General features: G+C 36.7%; 10 non-coding genes and 3 pseudogenes across 10 annotated transcripts; all 13 read right to left on the reverse strand.

Annotated features, from left to right (window-relative positions):
• Nucleotides 1-133: 133 nt before the first annotated feature.
• On the reverse strand, nucleotides 134-252 carry LOC136182112 (5S ribosomal RNA). Its single transcript, XR_010668430.1, has one exon. It is a non-coding gene; the product is annotated as a 5S ribosomal RNA (ribosomal RNA).
• Nucleotides 253-1669: 1417 nt separating this feature from the next.
• On the reverse strand, nucleotides 1670-1778 carry LOC136181874 (5S ribosomal RNA; annotated as a pseudogene).
• Nucleotides 1779-3184: 1406 nt separating this feature from the next.
• LOC136181842 (5S ribosomal RNA) lies at nucleotides 3185-3315 on the reverse strand (annotated as a pseudogene).
• Nucleotides 3316-4732: 1417 nt separating this feature from the next.
• Nucleotides 4733-4851, reverse strand: LOC136182113 (5S ribosomal RNA). The gene has a single exon (XR_010668431.1). It is a non-coding gene; the product is annotated as a 5S ribosomal RNA (ribosomal RNA).
• A 1423-nt stretch (nucleotides 4852-6274) lies between these two features.
• LOC136181352 (5S ribosomal RNA) lies at nucleotides 6275-6393 on the reverse strand. Its single transcript, XR_010667701.1, has one exon. It is a non-coding gene; the product is annotated as a 5S ribosomal RNA (ribosomal RNA).
• Nucleotides 6394-7810: 1417 nt separating this feature from the next.
• Nucleotides 7811-7929, reverse strand: LOC136181736 (5S ribosomal RNA). Its single transcript, XR_010668083.1, has one exon. It is a non-coding gene; the product is annotated as a 5S ribosomal RNA (ribosomal RNA).
• Nucleotides 7930-9346: 1417 nt separating this feature from the next.
• Nucleotides 9347-9465, reverse strand: LOC136181737 (5S ribosomal RNA). The gene has a single exon (XR_010668084.1). It is a non-coding gene; the product is annotated as a 5S ribosomal RNA (ribosomal RNA).
• A 1417-nt stretch (nucleotides 9466-10882) lies between these two features.
• On the reverse strand, nucleotides 10883-11001 carry LOC136181738 (5S ribosomal RNA). Its single transcript, XR_010668085.1, has one exon. It is a non-coding gene; the product is annotated as a 5S ribosomal RNA (ribosomal RNA).
• A 1417-nt stretch (nucleotides 11002-12418) lies between these two features.
• LOC136181739 (5S ribosomal RNA) lies at nucleotides 12419-12537 on the reverse strand. Its single transcript, XR_010668086.1, has one exon. It is a non-coding gene; the product is annotated as a 5S ribosomal RNA (ribosomal RNA).
• A 1417-nt stretch (nucleotides 12538-13954) lies between these two features.
• Nucleotides 13955-14073, reverse strand: LOC136181740 (5S ribosomal RNA). Its single transcript, XR_010668087.1, has one exon. It is a non-coding gene; the product is annotated as a 5S ribosomal RNA (ribosomal RNA).
• A 1417-nt stretch (nucleotides 14074-15490) lies between these two features.
• Nucleotides 15491-15609, reverse strand: LOC136181741 (5S ribosomal RNA). The gene has a single exon (XR_010668088.1). It is a non-coding gene; the product is annotated as a 5S ribosomal RNA (ribosomal RNA).
• Nucleotides 15610-17026: 1417 nt separating this feature from the next.
• On the reverse strand, nucleotides 17027-17145 carry LOC136182115 (5S ribosomal RNA). Its single transcript, XR_010668433.1, has one exon. It is a non-coding gene; the product is annotated as a 5S ribosomal RNA (ribosomal RNA).
• Nucleotides 17146-18562: 1417 nt separating this feature from the next.
• LOC136181865 (5S ribosomal RNA) lies at nucleotides 18563-18671 on the reverse strand (annotated as a pseudogene).
• Between the last annotated feature and the right edge of the window lie 1015 nt (nucleotides 18672-19686).

A 19686-nucleotide genomic window follows, 5' to 3' on the forward strand; every position in this document is an offset into this window, starting at 1 on the left:
GCAACAACAAAAAAAAAAGAGAGGACAGACTGCCAAATAAAATCATGTTTCATTTTCCACTGGCCTGTTTCTCTCAGTCCTTTCTCCACTAGTGAGGCAACAGCGCCCTCTTCTGGCTAAAGGAGGTATTAAAAGCTTACAGCACCTGGTATTCCCAGGCGGTCTCCCATCCAAGTACTAACCAGGCCCGACCCTGCTTAGCTTCCGAGATCGGACGAGATCGGGCGTGTTCAGGGTGGTATGGCCGTAAGCGAATGAACAGGTTGTTAAAGGGTTATTTATACATACTTAGGTTTAAAGTAACACCTCGCCAAAATTAGAGCAAGTGACTATGACCTAGTTGATTTTATTACTTTTCTACTCAAACGTGTGGGCCTATGGATAGACTTACACTTAATCTTACTAGATTCAGCAATACTTTGACGCTGGGAGTTAACTAAAGACTTGCAGCTTGTTTTTAAGACTTGTTTCACGACTTGCGGGCAAACTGAACGTTCAAACGTCTGATAAACACATTGAACAAACCGATTCCGTGAAGATTAACTTCCCTCTTTCAAAACTGGCCTGGTTAGTACTTGGATGGGAGACCGCCTGGGAATCCCAGGTGCTGTAAGCTTTTAATACCTGCTTCAGCCAGCAGGGGGCGCTGTAACCTCCTGCTATGCACTGCAGTTCTTTTTTTATTTGTCTATCATTGCTTCTACTTTCCTACAAAGTAGCTTACACTGAATTTTGATTGGGGATCATCTATAGCATATATAGGGACTGATTGTAATAATTATGAATTTTCATATAATTAGTAAGTGTTCCTTTGTGATTCCTAATGGAGGATTGTTTTTTTTAATGATTAGTTACAATGGAGAATGTGAGGGGATCAAATATGTATGCCCCACAGGGTTATGATTTCTACATGAAACATTGCAATGGCTGATTTATTCATTTGTCATTCAAGATTACCTCAAAACAAGTAAGTGGTGATAAAAACATAATTTCGAGTTGTCCCTTATATCTTAATCAATCACTGCTTAGGCTACTATAATAATCCTAAATCTTGTGTGCCTTAATGCAACATTTAAACTTATTTCTGCTGTTCACTGTTCACAAGTTTGCAGTATTGAAAACCTTAATAAATCCACAGTAAAAGTGACGATGCAAAATGGTCAACTTCTGAAAAATCGTCAATTGATTCTGAAAAAATATTGATTGATAAGTAAGCATCACTTGTTTGCAGGTTTTTTTTAAATTCAATCTTAATAGTAATCATTTATAATAATTCCTGATTTGGTGTAAATGTTTATTATTGATGTGAAAACATTTATAATGATGGTGAATATTTCCAGTTGAATCAAATGTATAATATGGCTACCAGAGTGTTGTGGGGAAGTAAAGAGTAACCTAAGTACAAGTAATTAAAATATGTTAATGCAGTAGTCCTTACGTAAGTAGGCTACATGTACTTTTTGAATGTAAAACTGAACTTTGAAAACAGCCTCCAGAGAGCGTAATATGTATTAATACTCACTGAAAACATTGATGAAAATTGCAACAAAAAAAAAGAGGACAGACTGCCAAATAAAATCATGTTTCATTTTCCACTGGCCTGTTTCTCTCAGTCCTTTCTCCACTAGTGAGGCAACAGCGCCCTCTTCTGGCTAAAGGAGGTATTAAAAGCTTACAGCACCTGGTATTCCCAGGCGGTCTCCCATCCAAGTACTAACCAGGCCCGACCCTGCTTAGCTTCTGAGATCGGACGTGTTCAGGGTGGTATGGCCGTAAGCGAATGAACAGGTTGTTAAAGGGTTATTTATACATACTTAGGTTTAAAGTAACACCTCGCCAAAATTAGAGCAAGTGACTATGACCTAGTTGATTTTATTACTTTTCTACTCAAACGTGTGGGCCTATGGATAGACTTACACTTAATCTTACTAGATTCAGCAATACTTTGACGCTGGGAGTTAACTAAAGACTTGCAGCTTGTTTTTAAGACTTGTTTCACGACTTGCGGGCAAACTGAACGTTCAAACGTCTGATAAACACATTGAACAAACCGATTCCGTGAAGATTAACTTCCCTCTTTCAAAACTGGCCTGGTTAGTACTTGGATGGGAGACCGCCTGGGAATCCCAGGTGCTGTAAGCTTTTAATACCTGCTTCAGCCAGCAGGGGGCGCCGTAACCTCCTGCTATGCACTGCAGTTCTTTTTTTATTTGTCTATCATTGCTTCTACTTTCCTACAAAGTAGCTTACACTGAATTTTGATTGGGGATCATCTATAGCATATATAGGGACTGATTGTAATAATTATGAATTTTCATATAATTAGTAAGTGTTCCTTTGTGATTCCTAATGGAGGATTGTTTTTTTTAATGATTAGTTACAATGGAGAATGTGAGGGGATCAAATATGTATGCCCCACAGGGTTATGATTTCTACATGAAACATTGCAATGGCTGATTTATTCATTTGTCATTCAAGATTACCTCAAAACAAGTAAGTGGTGATAAAAACATAATTTCGAGTTGTCCCTTGTATCTTAATCAATCACTGCTTAGGCTACTATAATAATCCTAAATCTTGTGTGCCTTAATGCAACATTTAAACTTATTTCTGCTGTTCACTGTTCACAAGTTTGCAGGATTGAAAACCTTAATAAATCCACAGTAAAAGTGACGATGCGAAATGGTCAACTTCAGAAAAATCGTCAATTGATTGATAAGTAAGCATCACTTGTTTGCAGGTTTTTTTTAAATTCAATCTTAATAGTAATCATTTATAATAATTCCTGATTTGGTGTAAATGTTTATTATTGATGTGAAAACATTTATAATGATGGTGAATATTTCCAGTTGAATCAAATGTATAATATGGCTACCAGAGTGTTGTGGGGAAGTAAAGAGTAACCTAAGTACAAGTAATTAAAATATGTTAATGCAGTAGTCCTTACTTAAGTAGGCTACATGTACTTTTTGAATGTAAAACTGAACTTTGAAAACAGCCTCCAGAGAGCGTAATATGTATTAATACTCACTGAAAACATTGATGAAAATTGCAACAACAAAAAAAAAAGAGAGGACAGACTGCCAAATAAAATCATGTTTCATTTTCCACTGGCCTGTTTCTCTCAGTCCTTTCTCCACTAGTGAGGCAACAGCGCCCTCTTCTGGCTAAAGGAGGTATTAAAAGCTTACAGCACCTGGTATTCCCAGGCGGTCTCCCAGGCGGTCTCCCATCCAAGTACTAACCAGGCCCGACCCTGCTTAGCTTCCGAGATCGGACGAGATCGGGCGTGTTCAGGGTGGTATGGCCGTAAGTGAATGAACAGGTTGTTAAAGGGTTATTTATACATACTTAGGTTTAAAGTAACACCTCGCCAAAATTAGAGCAAGTGACTATGACCTAGTTGATTTTATTACTTTTCTACTCAAACGTGTGGGCCTATGGATAGACTTACACTTAATCTTACTAGATTCAGCAATACTTTGACGCTGGGAGTTAACTAAAGACTTGCAGCTTGTTTTTAAGACTTGTTTCACGACTTGCGGGCAAACTGAACGTTCAAACGTCTGATAAACACATTGAACAAACCGATTCCGTGAAGATTAACTTCCCTCTTTCAAAACTGGCCTGGTTAGTACTTGGATGGGAGACCGCCTGGGAATGCCAGGTGCTGTAAGCTTTTAATACCTGCTTCAGCCAGCAGGGGGCGCTGTAACCTCCTGCTATGCACTGCAGTTCTTTTTTTATTTGTCTATCATTGCTTCTACTTTCCTACAAAGTAGCTTACACTGAATTTTGATTGGGGATCATCTATAGCATATATAGGGACTGATTGTAATAATTATGAATTTTCATATAATTAGTAAGTGTTCCTTTGTGATTCCTAATGGAGGATTGTTTTTTTTAATGATTAGTTACAATGGAGAATGTGAGGGGATCAAATATGTATGCCCCACAGGGTTATGATTTCTACATGAAACATTGCAATGGCTGATTTATGCATTTGTCATTCAAGATTACCTCAAAACAAGTAAGTGGTGATAAAAACATAATTTCGAGTTGTCCCTTATATCTTAATCAATCACTGCTTAGGCTACTATAATAATCCTAAATCTTGTATGCCTTAATGCAACATTTAAACTTATTTCTGCTGTTCACTGTTCACAAGTTTGCAGTATTGAAAACCTTAATAAATCCACAGTAAAAGTGACGATGCAAAATGGTCAACTTCTGAAAAATCGTCAATTGATTCTGAAAAAATATTGATTGATAAGTAAGCATCACTTGTTTGCAGGTTTTTTTTAAATTCAATCTTAATAGTAATCATTTATAATAATTCCTGATTTGGTGTAAATGTTTATTATTGATGTGAAAACATTTATAATGATGGTGAATATTTCCAGTTGAATCAAATGTATAATATGGCTACCAGAGTGTTGTGGGGAAGTAAAGAGTAACCTAAGTACAAGTAATTAAAATATGTTAATGCAGTAGTCCTTACGTAAGTAGGCTACATGTACTTTTTGAATGTAAAACTGAACTTTGAAAACAGCCTCCAGAGAGCGTAATATGTATTAATACTCACTGAAAACATTGATGAAAATTGCAACAAAAAAAAAGAGGACAGACTGCCAAATAAAATCATGTTTCATTTTCCACTGGCCTGTTTCTCTCAGTCCTTTCTCCACTAGTGAGGCAACAGCGCCCTCTTCTGGCTAAAGGAGGTATTAAAAGCTTACAGCACCTGGTATTCCCAGGCGGTCTCCCATCCAAGTACTAACCAGGCCCGACCCTGCTTAGCTTCCGAGATCGGACGAGATCGGGCGTGTTCAGGGTGGTATGGCCGTAAGCGAATGAACAGGTTGTTAAAGGGTTATTTATACATACTTAGGTTTAAAGTAACACCTCGCCAAAATTAGAGCAAGTGACTATGACCTAGTTGATTTTATTACTTTTCTACTCAAACGTGTGGGCCTATGGATAGACTTACACTTAATCTTACTAGATTCAGCAATACTTTGACGCTGGGAGTTAACTAAAGACTTGCAGCTTGTTTTTAAGACTTGTTTCACGACTTGCGGGCAAACTGAACGTTCAAACGTCTGATAAACACATTGAACAAACCGATTCCGTGAAGATTAACTTCCCTCTTTCAAAACTGGCCTGGTTAGTACTTGGATGGGAGACCGCCTGGGAATCCCAGGTGCTGTAAGCTTTTAATACCTGCTTCAGCCAGCAGGGGGCGCTGTAACCTCCTGCTATGCACTGCAGTTCTTTTTTTATTTGTCTATCATTGCTTCTACTTTCCTACAAAGTAGCTTACACTGAATTTTGATTGGGGATCATCTATAGCATATATAGGGACTGATTGTAATAATTATGAATTTTCATATAATTAGTAAGTGTTCCTTTGTGATTCCTAATGGAGGATTGTTTTTTTTAATGATTAGTTACAATGGAGAATGTGAGGGGATCAAATATGTATGCCCCACAGGGTTATGATTTCTACATGAAACATTGCAATGGCTGATTTATTCATTTGTCATTCAAGATTACCTCAAAACAAGTAAGTGGTGATAAAAACATAATTTCGAGTTGTCCCTTATATCTTAATCAATCACTGCTTAGGCTACTATAATAATCCTAAATCTTGTGTGCCTTAATGCAACATTTAAACTTATTTCTGCTGTTCACTGTTCACAAGTTTGCAGTATTGAAAACCTTAATAAATCCACAGTAAAAGTGACGATGCAAAATGGTCAACTTCTGAAAAATCGTCAATTGATTCTGAAAAAATATTGATTGATAAGTAAGCATCACTTGTTTGCAGGTTTTTTTTAAATTCAATCTTAATAGTAATCATTTATAATAATTCCTGATTTGGTGTAAATGTTTATTATTGATGTGAAAACATTTATAATGATGGTGAATATTTCCAGTTGAATCAAATGTATAATATGGCTACCAGAGTGTTGTGGGGAAGTAAAGAGTAACCTAAGTACAAGTAATTAAAATATGTTAATGCAATAGTCCTTACTTAAGTAGGCTACATGTACTTTTTGAATGTAAAACTGAACTTTGAAAACAGCCTCCAGAGAGCGTAATATGTATTAATACTCACTGAAAACATTGATGAAAATTGCAACAACAAAAAAAAAAGAGAGGACAGACTGCCAAATAAAATCATGTTTCATTTTCCACTGGCCTGTTTCTCTCAGTCCTTTCTCCACTAGTGAGGCAACAGCGCCCTCTTCTGGCTAAAGGAGGTATTAAAAGCTTACAGCACCTGGTATTCCCAGGCGGTCTCCCATCCAAGTACTAACCAGGCCCGACCCTGCTTAGCTTCCGAGATCAGACGAGATCGGGCGTGTTCAGGGTGGTATGGCCGTAAGCGAATGAACAGGTTGTTAAAGGGTTATTTATACATACTTAGGTTTAAAGTAACACCTCGCCAAAATTAGAGCAAGTGACTATGACCTAGTTGATTTTATTACTTTTCTACTCAAACGTGTGGGCCTATGGATAGACTTACACTTAATCTTACTAGATTCAGCAATACTTTGACGCTGGGAGTTAACTAAAGACTTGCAGCTTGTTTTTAAGACTTGTTTCACGACTTGCGGGCAAACTGAACGTTCAAACGTCTGATAAACACATTGAACAAACCGATTCCGTGAAGATTAACTTCCCTCTTTCAAAACTGGCCTGGTTAGTACTTGGATGGGAGACCGCCTGGGAATCCCAGGTGCTGTAAGCTTTTAATACCTGCTTCAGCCAGCAGGGGGCGCTGTAACCTCCTGCTATGCACTGCAGTTCTTTTTTTATTTGTCTATCATTGCTTCTACTTTCCTACAAAGTAGCTTACACTGAATTTTGATTGGGGATCATCTATAGCATATATAGGGACTGATTGTAATAATTATGAATTTTCATATAATTAGTAAGTGTTCCTTTGTGATTCCTAATGGAGGATTGTTTTTTTTAATGATTAGTTACAATGGAGAATGTGAGGGGATCAAAAAAGTATGCCCCACAGGGTTATGATTTCTACATGAAACATTGCAATGGCTGATTTATTCATTTGTCATTCAAGATTACCTCAAAACAAGTAAGTGGTGATAAAAACATAATTTCGAGTTGTCCCTTATATCTTAATCAATCACTGCTTAGGCTACTATAATAATCCTAAATCTTGTGTGCCTTAATGCAACATTTAAACTTATTTCTGCTGTTCACTGTTCACAAGTTTGCAGTATTGAAAACCTTAATAAATCCACAGTAAAAGTGACGATGCAAAATGGTCAACTTCTGAAAAATCGTCAATTGATTCTGAAAAAATATTGATTGATAAGTAAGCATCACTTGTTTGCAGGTTTTTTTTAAATTCAATCTTAATAGTAATCATTTATAATAATTCCTGATTTGGTGTAAATGTTTATTATTGATGTGAAAACATTTATAATGATGGTGAATATTTCCAGTTGAATCAAATGTATAATATGGCTACCAGAGTGTTGTGGGGAAGTAAAGAGTAACCTAAGTACAAGTAATTAAAATATGTTAATGCAGTAGTCCTTACGTAAGTAGGCTACATGTACTTTTTGAATGTAAAACTGAACTTTGAAAACAGCCTCCAGAGAGCGTAATATGTATTAATACTCACTGAAAACATTGATGAAAATTGCAACAAAAAAAAAGAGGACAGACTGCCAAATAAAATCATGTTTCATTTTCCACTGGCCTGTTTCTCTCAGTCCTTTCTCCACTAGTGAGGCAACAGCGCCCTCTTCTGGCTAAAGGAGGTATTAAAAGCTTACAGCACCTGGTATTCCCAGGCGGTCTCCCATCCAAGTACTAACCAGGCCCGACCCTGCTTAGCTTCCGAGATCAGACGAGATCGGGCGTGTTCAGGGTGGTATGGCCTTAAGCGAATGAACAGGTTGTTAAAGGGTTATTTATACATACTTAGGTTTAAAGTAACACCTCGCCAAAATTAGAGCAAGTGACTATGACCTAGTTGATTTTATTACTTTTCTACTCAAACGTGTGGGCCTATGGATAGACTTACACTTAATCTTACTAGATTCAGCAATACTTTGACGCTGGGAGTTAACTAAAGACTTGCAGCTTGTTTTTAAGACTTGTTTCACGACTTGCGGGCAAACTGAACGTTCAAACGTCTGATAAACACATTGAACAAACCGATTCCGTGAAGATTAACTTCCCTCTTTCAAAACTGGCCTGGTTAGTACTTGGATGGGAGACCGCCTGGGAATCCCAGGTGCTGTAAGCTTTTAATACCTGCTTCAGCCAGCAGGGGGCGCTGTAACCTCCTGCTATGCACTGCAGTTCTTTTTTTATTTGTCTATCATTGCTTCTACTTTCCTACAAAGTAGCTTACACTGAATTTTGATTGGGGATCATCTATAGCATATATAGGGACTGATTGTAATAATTATGAATTTTCATATAATTAGTAAGTGTTCCTTTGTGATTCCTAATGGAGGATTGTTTTTTTTAATGATTAGTTACAATGGAGAATGTGAGGGGATCAAAAAAGTATGCCCCACAGGGTTATGATTTCTACATGAAACATTGCAATGGCTGATTTATTCATTTGTCATTCAAGATTACCTCAAAACAAGTAAGTGGTGATAAAAACATAATTTCGAGTTGTCCCTTATATCTTAATCAATCACTGCTTAGGCTACTATAATAATCCTAAATCTTGTGTGCCTTAATGCAACATTTAAACTTATTTCTGCTGTTCACTGTTCACAAGTTTGCAGTATTGAAAACCTTAATAAATCCACAGTAAAAGTGACGATGCAAAATGGTCAACTTCTGAAAAATCGTCAATTGATTCTGAAAAAATATTGATTGATAAGTAAGCATCACTTGTTTGCAGGTTTTTTTTAAATTCAATCTTAATAGTAATCATTTATAATAATTCCTGATTTGGTGTAAATGTTTATTATTGATGTGAAAACATTTATAATGATGGTGAATATTTCCAGTTGAATCAAATGTATAATATGGCTACCAGAGTGTTGTGGGGAAGTAAAGAGTAACCTAAGTACAAGTAATTAAAATATGTTAATGCAGTAGTCCTTACGTAAGTAGGCTACATGTACTTTTTGAATGTAAAACTGAACTTTGAAAACAGCCTCCAGAGAGCGTAATATGTATTAATACTCACTGAAAACATTGATGAAAATTGCAACAAAAAAAAAGAGGACAGACTGCCAAATAAAATCATGTTTCATTTTCCACTGGCCTGTTTCTCTCAGTCCTTTCTCCACTAGTGAGGCAACAGCGCCCTCTTCTGGCTAAAGGAGGTATTAAAAGCTTACAGCACCTGGTATTCCCAGGCGGTCTCCCATCCAAGTACTAACCAGGCCCGACCCTGCTTAGCTTCCGAGATCAGACGAGATCGGGCGTGTTCAGGGTGGTATGGCCTTAAGCGAATGAACAGGTTGTTAAAGGGTTATTTATACATACTTAGGTTTAAAGTAACACCTCGCCAAAATTAGAGCAAGTGACTATGACCTAGTTGATTTTATTACTTTTCTACTCAAACGTGTGGGCCTATGGATAGACTTACACTTAATCTTACTAGATTCAGCAATACTTTGACGCTGGGAGTTAACTAAAGACTTGCAGCTTGTTTTTAAGACTTGTTTCACGACTTGCGGGCAAACTGAACGTTCAAACGTCTGATAAACACATTGAACAAACCGATTCCGTGAAGATTAACTTCCCTCTTTCAAAACTGGCCTGGTTAGTACTTGGATGGGAGACCGCCTGGGAATCCCAGGTGCTGTAAGCTTTTAATACCTGCTTCAGCCAGCAGGGGGCGCTGTAACCTCCTGCTATGCACTGCAGTTCTTTTTTTATTTGTCTATCATTGCTTCTACTTTCCTACAAAGTAGCTTACACTGAATTTTGATTGGGGATCATCTATAGCATATATAGGGACTGATTGTAATAATTATGAATTTTCATATAATTAGTAAGTGTTCCTTTGTGATTCCTAATGGAGGATTGTTTTTTTTAATGATTAGTTACAATGGAGAATGTGAGGGGATCAAAAAAGTATGCCCCACAGGGTTATGATTTCTACATGAAACATTGCAATGGCTGATTTATTCATTTGTCATTCAAGATTACCTCAAAACAAGTAAGTGGTGATAAAAACATAATTTCGAGTTGTCCCTTATATCTTAATCAATCACTGCTTAGGCTACTATAATAATCCTAAATCTTGTGTGCCTTAATGCAACATTTAAACTTATTTCTGCTGTTCACTGTTCACAAGTTTGCAGTATTGAAAACCTTAATAAATCCACAGTAAAAGTGACGATGCAAAATGGTCAACTTCTGAAAAATCGTCAATTGATTCTGAAAAAATATTGATTGATAAGTAAGCATCACTTGTTTGCAGGTTTTTTTTAAATTCAATCTTAATAGTAATCATTTATAATAATTCCTGATTTGGTGTAAATGTTTATTATTGATGTGAAAACATTTATAATGATGGTGAATATTTCCAGTTGAATCAAATGTATAATATGGCTACCAGAGTGTTGTGGGGAAGTAAAGAGTAACCTAAGTACAAGTAATTAAAATATGTTAATGCAGTAGTCCTTACGTAAGTAGGCTACATGTACTTTTTGAATGTAAAACTGAACTTTGAAAACAGCCTCCAGAGAGCGTAATATGTATTAATACTCACTGAAAACATTGATGAAAATTGCAACAAAAAAAAAGAGGACAGACTGCCAAATAAAATCATGTTTCATTTTCCACTGGCCTGTTTCTCTCAGTCCTTTCTCCACTAGTGAGGCAACAGCGCCCTCTTCTGGCTAAAGGAGGTATTAAAAGCTTACAGCACCTGGTATTCCCAGGCGGTCTCCCATCCAAGTACTAACCAGGCCCGACCCTGCTTAGCTTCCGAGATCAGACGAGATCGGGCGTGTTCAGGGTGGTATGGCCTTAAGCGAATGAACAGGTTGTTAAAGGGTTATTTATACATACTTAGGTTTAAAGTAACACCTCGCCAAAATTAGAGCAAGTGACTATGACCTAGTTGATTTTATTACTTTTCTACTCAAACGTGTGGGCCTATGGATAGACTTACACTTAATCTTACTAGATTCAGCAATACTTTGACGCTGGGAGTTAACTAAAGACTTGCAGCTTGTTTTTAAGACTTGTTTCACGACTTGCGGGCAAACTGAACGTTCAAACGTCTGATAAACACATTGAACAAACCGATTCCGTGAAGATTAACTTCCCTCTTTCAAAACTGGCCTGGTTAGTACTTGGATGGGAGACCGCCTGGGAATGCCAGGTGCTGTAAGCTTTTAATACCTGCTTCAGCCAGCAGGGGGCGCTGTAACCTCCTGCTATGCACTGCAGTTCTTTTTTTATTTGTCTATCATTGCTTCTACTTTCCTACAAAGTAGCTTACACTGAATTTTGATTGGGGATCATCTATAGCATATATAGGGACTGATTGTAATAATTATGAATTTTCATATAATTAGTAAGTGTTCCTTTGTGATTCCTAATGGAGGATTGTTTTTTTTAATGATTAGTTACAATGGAGAATGTGAGGGGATCAAAAAAGTATGCCCCACAGGGTTATGATTTCTACATGAAACATTGCAATGGCTGATTTATTCATTTGTCATTCAAGATTACCTCAAAACAAGTAAGTGGTGATAAAAACATAATTTCGAGTTGTCCCTTATATCTTAATCAATCACTGCTTAGGCTACTATAATAATCCTAAATCTTGTGTGCCTTAATGCAACATTTAAACTTATTTCTGCTGTTCACTGTTCACAAGTTTGCAGTATTGAAAACCTTAATAAATCCACAGTAAAAGTGACGATGCAAAATGGTCAACTTCTGAAAAATCGTCAATTGATTCTGAAAAAATATTGATTGATAAGTAAGCATCACTTGTTTGCAGGTTTTTTTTAAATTCAATCTTAATAGTAATCATTTATAATAATTCCTGATTTGGTGTAAATGTTTATTATTGATGTGAAAACATTTATAATGATGGTGAATATTTCCAGTTGAATCAAATGTATAATATGGCTACCAGAGTGTTGTGGGGAAGTAAAGAGTAACCTAAGTACAAGTAATTAAAATATGTTAATGCAGTAGTCCTTACGTAAGTAGGCTACATGTACTTTTTGAATGTAAAACTGAACTTTGAAAACAGCCTCCAGAGAGCGTAATATGTATTAATACTCACTGAAAACATTGATGAAAATTGCAACAAAAAAAAAGAGGACAGACTGCCAAATAAAATCATGTTTCATTTTCCACTGGCCTGTTTCTCTCAGTCCTTTCTCCACTAGTGAGGCAACAGCGCCCTCTTCTGGCTAAAGGAGGTATTAAAAGCTTACAGCACCTGGTATTCCCAGGCGGTCTCCCATCCAAGTACTAACCAGGCCCGACCCTGCTTAGCTTCCGAGATCAGACGAGATCGGGCGTGTTCAGGGTGGTATGGCCTTAAGCGAATGAACAGGTTGTTAAAGGGTTATTTATACATACTTAGGTTTAAAGTAACACCTCGCCAAAATTAGAGCAAGTGACTATGACCTAGTTGATTTTATTACTTTTCTACTCAAACGTGTGGGCCTATGGATAGACTTACACTTAATCTTACTAGATTCAGCAATACTTTGACGCTGGGAGTTAACTAAAGACTTGCAGCTTGTTTTTAAGACTTGTTTCACGACTTGCGGGCAAACTGAACGTTCAAACGTCTGATAAACACATTGAACAAACCGATTCCGTGAAGATTAACTTCCCTCTTTCAAAACTGGCCTGGTTAGTACTTGGATGGGAGACCGCCTGGGAATCCCAGGTGCTGTAAGCTTTTAATACCTGCTTCAGCCAGCAGGGGGCGCTGTAACCTCCTGCTATGCACTGCAGTTCTTTTTTTATTTGTCTATCATTGCTTCTACTTTCCTACAAAGTAGCTTACACTGAATTTTGATTGGGGATCATCTATAGCATATATAGGGACTGATTGTAATAATTATGAATTTTCATATAATTAGTAAGTGTTCCTTTGTGATTCCTAATGGAGGATTGTTTTTTTTAATGATTAGTTACAATGGAGAATGTGAGGGGATCAAAAAAGTATGCCCCACAGGGTTATGATTTCTACATGAAACATTGCAATGGCTGATTTATTCATTTGTCATTCAAGATTACCTCAAAACAAGTAAGTGGTGATAAAAACATAATTTCGAGTTGTCCCTTATATCTTAATCAATCACTGCTTAGGCTACTATAATAATCCTAAATCTTGTGTGCCTTAATGCAACATTTAAACTTATTTCTGCTGTTCACTGTTCACAAGTTTGCAGTATTGAAAACCTTAATAAATCCACAGTAAAAGTGACGATGCAAAATGGTCAACTTCTGAAAAATCGTCAATTGATTCTGAAAAAATATTGATTGATAAGTAAGCATCACTTGTTTGCAGGTTTTTTTTAAATTCAATCTTAATAGTAATCATTTATAATAATTCCTGATTTGGTGTAAATGTTTATTATTGATGTGAAAACATTTATAATGATGGTGAATATTTCCAGTTGAATCAAATGTATAATATGGCTACCAGAGTGTTGTGGGGAAGTAAAGAGTAACCTAAGTACAAGTAATTAAAATATGTTAATGCAGTAGTCCTTACGTAAGTAGGCTACATGTACTTTTTGAATGTAAAACTGAACTTTGAAAACAGCCTCCAGAGAGCGTAATATGTATTAATACTCACTGAAAACATTGATGAAAATTGCAACAAAAAAAAAGAGGACAGACTGCCAAATAAAATCATGTTTCATTTTCCACTGGCCTGTTTCTCTCAGTCCTTTCTCCACTAGTGAGGCAACAGCGCCCTCTTCTGGCTAAAGGAGGTATTAAAAGCTTACAGCACCTGGTATTCCCAGGCGGTCTCCCATCCAAGTACTAACCAGGCCCGACCCTGCTTAGCTTCCGAGATCAGACGAGATCGGGCGTGTTCAGGGTGGTATGGCCTTAAGCGAATGAACAGGTTGTTAAAGGGTTATTTATACATACTTAGGTTTAAAGTAACACCTCGCCAAAATTAGAGCAAGTGACTATGACCTAGTTGATTTTATTACTTTTCTACTCAAACGTGTGGGCCTATGGATAGACTTACACTTAATCTTACTAGATTCAGCAATACTTTGACGCTGGGAGTTAACTAAAGACTTGCAGCTTGTTTTTAAGACTTGTTTCACGACTTGCGGGCAAACTGAACGTTCAAACGTCTGATAAACACATTGAACAAACCGATTCCGTGAAGATTAACTTCCCTCTTTCAAAACTGGCCTGGTTAGTACTTGGATGGGAGACCGCCTGGGAATCCCAGGTGCTGTAAGCTTTTAATACCTGCTTCAGCCAGCAGGGGGCGCTGTAACCTCCTGCTATGCACTGCAGTTCTTTTTTTATTTGTCTATCATTGCTTCTACTTTCCTACAAAGTAGCTTACACTGAATTTTGATTGGGGATCATCTATAGCATATATAGGGACTGATTGTAATAATTATGAATTTTCATATAATTAGTAAGTGTTCCTTTGTGATTCCTAATGGAGGATTGTTTTTTTTAATGATTAGTTACAATGGAGAATGTGAGGGGATCAAAAAAGTATGCCCCACAGGGTTATGATTTCTACATGAAACATTGCAATGGCTGATTTATTCATTTGTCATTCAAGATTACCTCAAAACAAGTAAGTGGTGATAAAAACATAATTTCGAGTTGTCCCTTATATCTTAATCAATCACTGCTTAGGCTACTATAATAATCCTAAATCTTGTGTGCCTTAATGCAACATTTAAACTTATTTCTGCTGTTCACTGTTCACAAGTTTGCAGTATTGAAAACCTTAATAAATCCACAGTAAAAGTGACGATGCAAAATGGTCAACTTCTGAAAAATCGTCAATTGATTCTGAAAAAATATTGATTGATAAGTAAGCATCACTTGTTTGCAGGTTTTTTTTAAATTCAATCTTAATAGTAATCATTTATAATAATTCCTGATTTGGTGTAAATGTTTATTATTGATGTGAAAACATTTATAATGATGGTGAATATTTCCAGTTGAATCAAATGTATAATATGGCTACCAGAGTGTTGTGGGGAAGTAAAGAGTAACCTAAGTACAAGTAATTAAAATATGTTAATGCAGTAGTCCTTACGTAAGTAGGCTACATGTACTTTTTGAATGTAAAACTGAACTTTGAAAACAGCCTCCAGAGAGCGTAATATGTATTAATACTCACTGAAAACATTGATGAAAATTGCAACAAAAAAAAAGAGGACAGACTGCCAAATAAAATCATGTTTCATTTTCCACTGGCCTGTTTCTCTCAGTCCTTTCTCCACTAGTGAGGCAACAGCGCCCTCTTCTGGCTAAAGGAGGTATTAAAAGCTTACAGCACCTGGTATTCCCAGGCGGTCTCCCATCCAAGTACTAACCAGGCCCGACCCTGCTTAGCTTCCGAGATCAGACGAGATCGGGCGTGTTCAGGGTGGTATGGCCTTAAGCGAATGAACAGGTTGTTAAAGGGTTATTTATACATACTTAGGTTTAAAGTAACACCTCGCCAAAATTAGAGCAAGTGACTATGACCTAGTTGATTTTATTACTTTTCTACTCAAACGTGTGGGCCTATGGATAGACTTACACTTAATCTTACTAGATTCAGCAATACTTTGACGCTGGGAGTTAACTAAAGACTTGCAGCTTGTTTTTAAGACTTGTTTCACGACTTGCGGGCAAACTGAACGTTCAAACGTCTGATAAACACATTGAACAAACCGATTCCGTGAAGATTAACTTCCCTCTTTCAAAACTGGCCTGGTTAGTACTTGGATGGGAGACCGCCTGGGAATCCCAGGTGCTGTAAGCTTTTAATACCTGCTTCAGCCAGCAGGGGGCGCTGTAACCTCCTGCTATGCACTGCAGTTCTTTTTTTATTTGTCTATCATTGCTTCTACTTTCCTACAAAGTAGCTTACACTGAATTTTGATTGGGGATCATCTATAGCATATATAGGGACTGATTGTAATAATTATGAATTTTCATATAATTAGTAAGTGTTCCTTTGTGATTCCTAATGGAGGATTGTTTTTTTTAATGATTAGTTACAATGGAGAATGTGAGGGGATCAAATATGTATGCCCCACAGGGTTATGATTTCTACATGAAACATTGCAATGGCTGATTTATTCATTTGTCATTCAAGATTACCTCAAAACAAGTAAGTGTTGATAAAAACATAATTTCGAGTTGTCCCTTATATCTTAATCAATCACTGCTTAGGCTACTATAATAATCCTAAATCTTGTGTGCCTTAATGCAACATTTAAACTTATTTCTGCTGTTCACTGTTCACAAGTTTGCAGTATTGAAAACCTTAATAAATCCACAGTAAAAGTGACGATGCAAAATGGTCAACTTCTGAAAAATCGTCAATTGATTCTGAAAAAATATTGATTGATAAGTAAGCATCACTTGTTTGCAGGTTTTTTTTTAATTCAATCTTAATAGTAATCATTTATAATAATTCCTGATTTGGTGTAAATGTTTATTATTGATGTGAAAACATTTATAATGATGGTGAATATTTCCAGTTGAATCAAATGTATAATATGGCTACCAGAGTGTTGTGGGGAAGTAAAGAGTAACCTAAGTACAAGTAATTAAAATATGTTAATGCAGTAGTCCTTACGTAAGTAGGCTACATGTACTTTTTGAATGTAAAACTGAACTTTGAAAACAGCCTCCAGAGAGCGTAATATGTATTAATACTCACTGAAAACATTGATGAAAATTGCAACAAAAAAAAAGAGGACAGACTGCCAAATAAAATCATGTTTCATTTTCCACTGGCCTGTTTCTCTCAGTCCTTTCTCCACTAGTGAGGCAACAGCGCCCTCTTCTGGCTAAAGGAGGTATTAAAAGCTTACAGCACCTGGTATTCCCAGGCGGTCTCCCATCCAAGTACTAACCAGGCCCGACCCTGCTTAGCTTCCGAGATCGGACGAGATCGGGCGTGTTCAGGGTGGTATGGCCGTAAGCGAATGAACAGGTTGTTAAAGGGTTATTTATACATACTTAGGTTTAAAGTAACACCTCGCCAAAATTAGAGCAAGTGACTATGACCTAGTTGATTTTATTACTTTTCTACTCAAACGTGTGGGCCTATGGATAGACTTACACTTAATCTTACTAGATTCAGCAATACTTTGACGCTGGGAGTTAACTAAAGACTTGCAGCTTGTTTTTAAGACTTGTTTCACGACTTGCGGGCAAACTGAACGTTCAAACGTCTGATAAACACATTGAACAAACCGATTCCGTGAAGATTAACTTCCCTCTTTCAAAACTGGCCTGGTTAGTACTTGGATGGGAGACCGCCTGGGAATCCCAGGTGCTGTAAGCTTTTAATACCTGCTTCAGCCAGCAGGGGGCGCTGTAACCTCCTGCTATGCACTGCAGTTCTTTTTTTATTTGTCTTTCATTGCTTCTACTTTCCTACAAAGTAGCTTACACTGAATTTTGATTGGGGATCATCTATAGCATATATAGGGACTGATTGTAATAATTATGAATTTTCATATAATTAGTAAGTGTTCCTTTGTGATTCCTAATGGAGGATTGTTTTTTTTAATGATTAGTTACAATGGAGAATGTGAGGGGATCAAATATGTATGCCCCACAGGGTTATGATTTCTACATGAAACATTGCAATGGCTGATTTATTCATTTGTCATTCAAGATTACCTCAAAACAAGTAAGTGGTGATAAAAACATAATTTCGAGTTGTCCCTTATATCTTAATCAATCACTGCTTAGGCTACTATAATAATCCTAAATCTTGTGTGCCTTAATGCAACATTTAAACTTATTTCTGCTGTTCACTGTTCACAAGTTTGCAGTATTGAAAACCTTAATAAATCCACAGTAAAAGTGACGATGCAAAATGGTCAACTTCTGAAAAATCGTCAATTGATTCTGAAAAAATATTGATTGATAAGTAAGCATCACTTGTTTGCAGGTTTTTTTTAAATTCAATCTTAATAGTAATCATTTATAATAATTCCTGATTTGGTGTAAATGTTTATTATTGATGTGAAAACATTTATAATGATGGTGAATATTTCCAGTTGAATCAAATGTATAATATGGCTACCAGAGTGTTGTGGGGAAGTAAAGAGTAACCTAAGTACAAGTAATTAAAATATGTTAATGCAGTAGTCCTTACGTAAGTAGGCTACATGTACTTTTTGAATGTAAAACTGAACTTTGAAAACAGCCTCCAGAGAGCGTAATATGTATTAATACTCACTGAAAACATTGATGAAAATTGCAACAAAAAAAAAGAGGACAGACTGCCAAATAAAATCATGTTTCATTTTCCACTGGCCTGTTTCTCTCAGTCCTTTCTCCACTAGTGAGGCAACAGCGCCCTCTTCTGGCTAAAGGAGGTATTAAAAGCTTACAGCACCTGGTATTCCCAGGCGGTCTCCCATCCAAGTACTAACCAGGCCCGACCCTGCTTAGCTTCCGAGATCGGACGTGTTCAGGGTGGTATGGCCGTAAGCAAATGAACAAGTTGTTAAAGGGTTATTTATACATACTTAGGTTTAAAGTAACACCTCGCCAAAATTAGAGCAAGTGACTATGACCTAGTTGATTTTATTACTTTTCTACTCAAACGTGTGGGCCTATGGATAGACTTACACTTAATCTTACTAGATTCAGCAATACTTTGACGCTGGGAGTTAACTAAAGACTTGCAGCTTGTTTTTAAGACTTGTTTCACGACTTGCGGGCAAACTGAACGTTCAAACGTCTGATAAACACATTGAACAAACCGATTCCGTGAAGATTAACTTCCCTCTTTCAAAACTGGCCTGGTTAGTACTTGGATGGGAGACCGCCTGGGAATCCCAGGTGCTGTAAGCTTTTAATACCTGCTTCAGCCAGCAGGGGGCGCTGTAACCTCCTGCTATGCACTGCAGTTCTTTTTTTATTTGTCTATCATTGCTTCTACTTTCCTACAAAGTAGCTTACACTGAATTTTGATTGGGGATCATCTATAGCATATATAGGGACTGATTGTAATAATTATGAATTTTCATATAATTAGTAAGTGTTCCTTTGTGATTCCTAATGGAGGATTGTTTTTTTTAATGATTAGTTACAATGGAGAATGTGAGGGGATCAAATATGTATGCCCCACAGGGTTATGATTTCTACATGAAACATTGCAATGGCTGATTTATTCATTTGTCATTCAAGATTACCTCAAAACAAGTAAGTGGTGATAAAAACATAATTTCGAGTTGTCCCTTATATCTTAATCAATCACTGCTTAGGCTACTATAATAATCCTAAATCTTGTGTGCCTTAATGCAACATTTAAACTTGTTTCTGCTGTTCACTGTTCACAAGTTTGCAGTATTGAAAACCTTAATAAATCCACAGTAAAAGTGACGATGCAAAATGGTCAACTTCTGAAAAATCGTCAATTGATTCTGAAAAAATATTGATTGATAAGTAAGCATCACTTGTTTGCAGGTTTTTTTAAAATTCAATCTTAATAGTAATCATTTA

This window comes from Labrus bergylta, chromosome 13 (genome assembly GCF_963930695.1).
Source record: "Labrus bergylta chromosome 13, fLabBer1.1, whole genome shotgun sequence".
Lineage (NCBI taxonomy): Eukaryota > Metazoa > Chordata > Actinopteri > Labriformes > Labridae > Labrus > Labrus bergylta.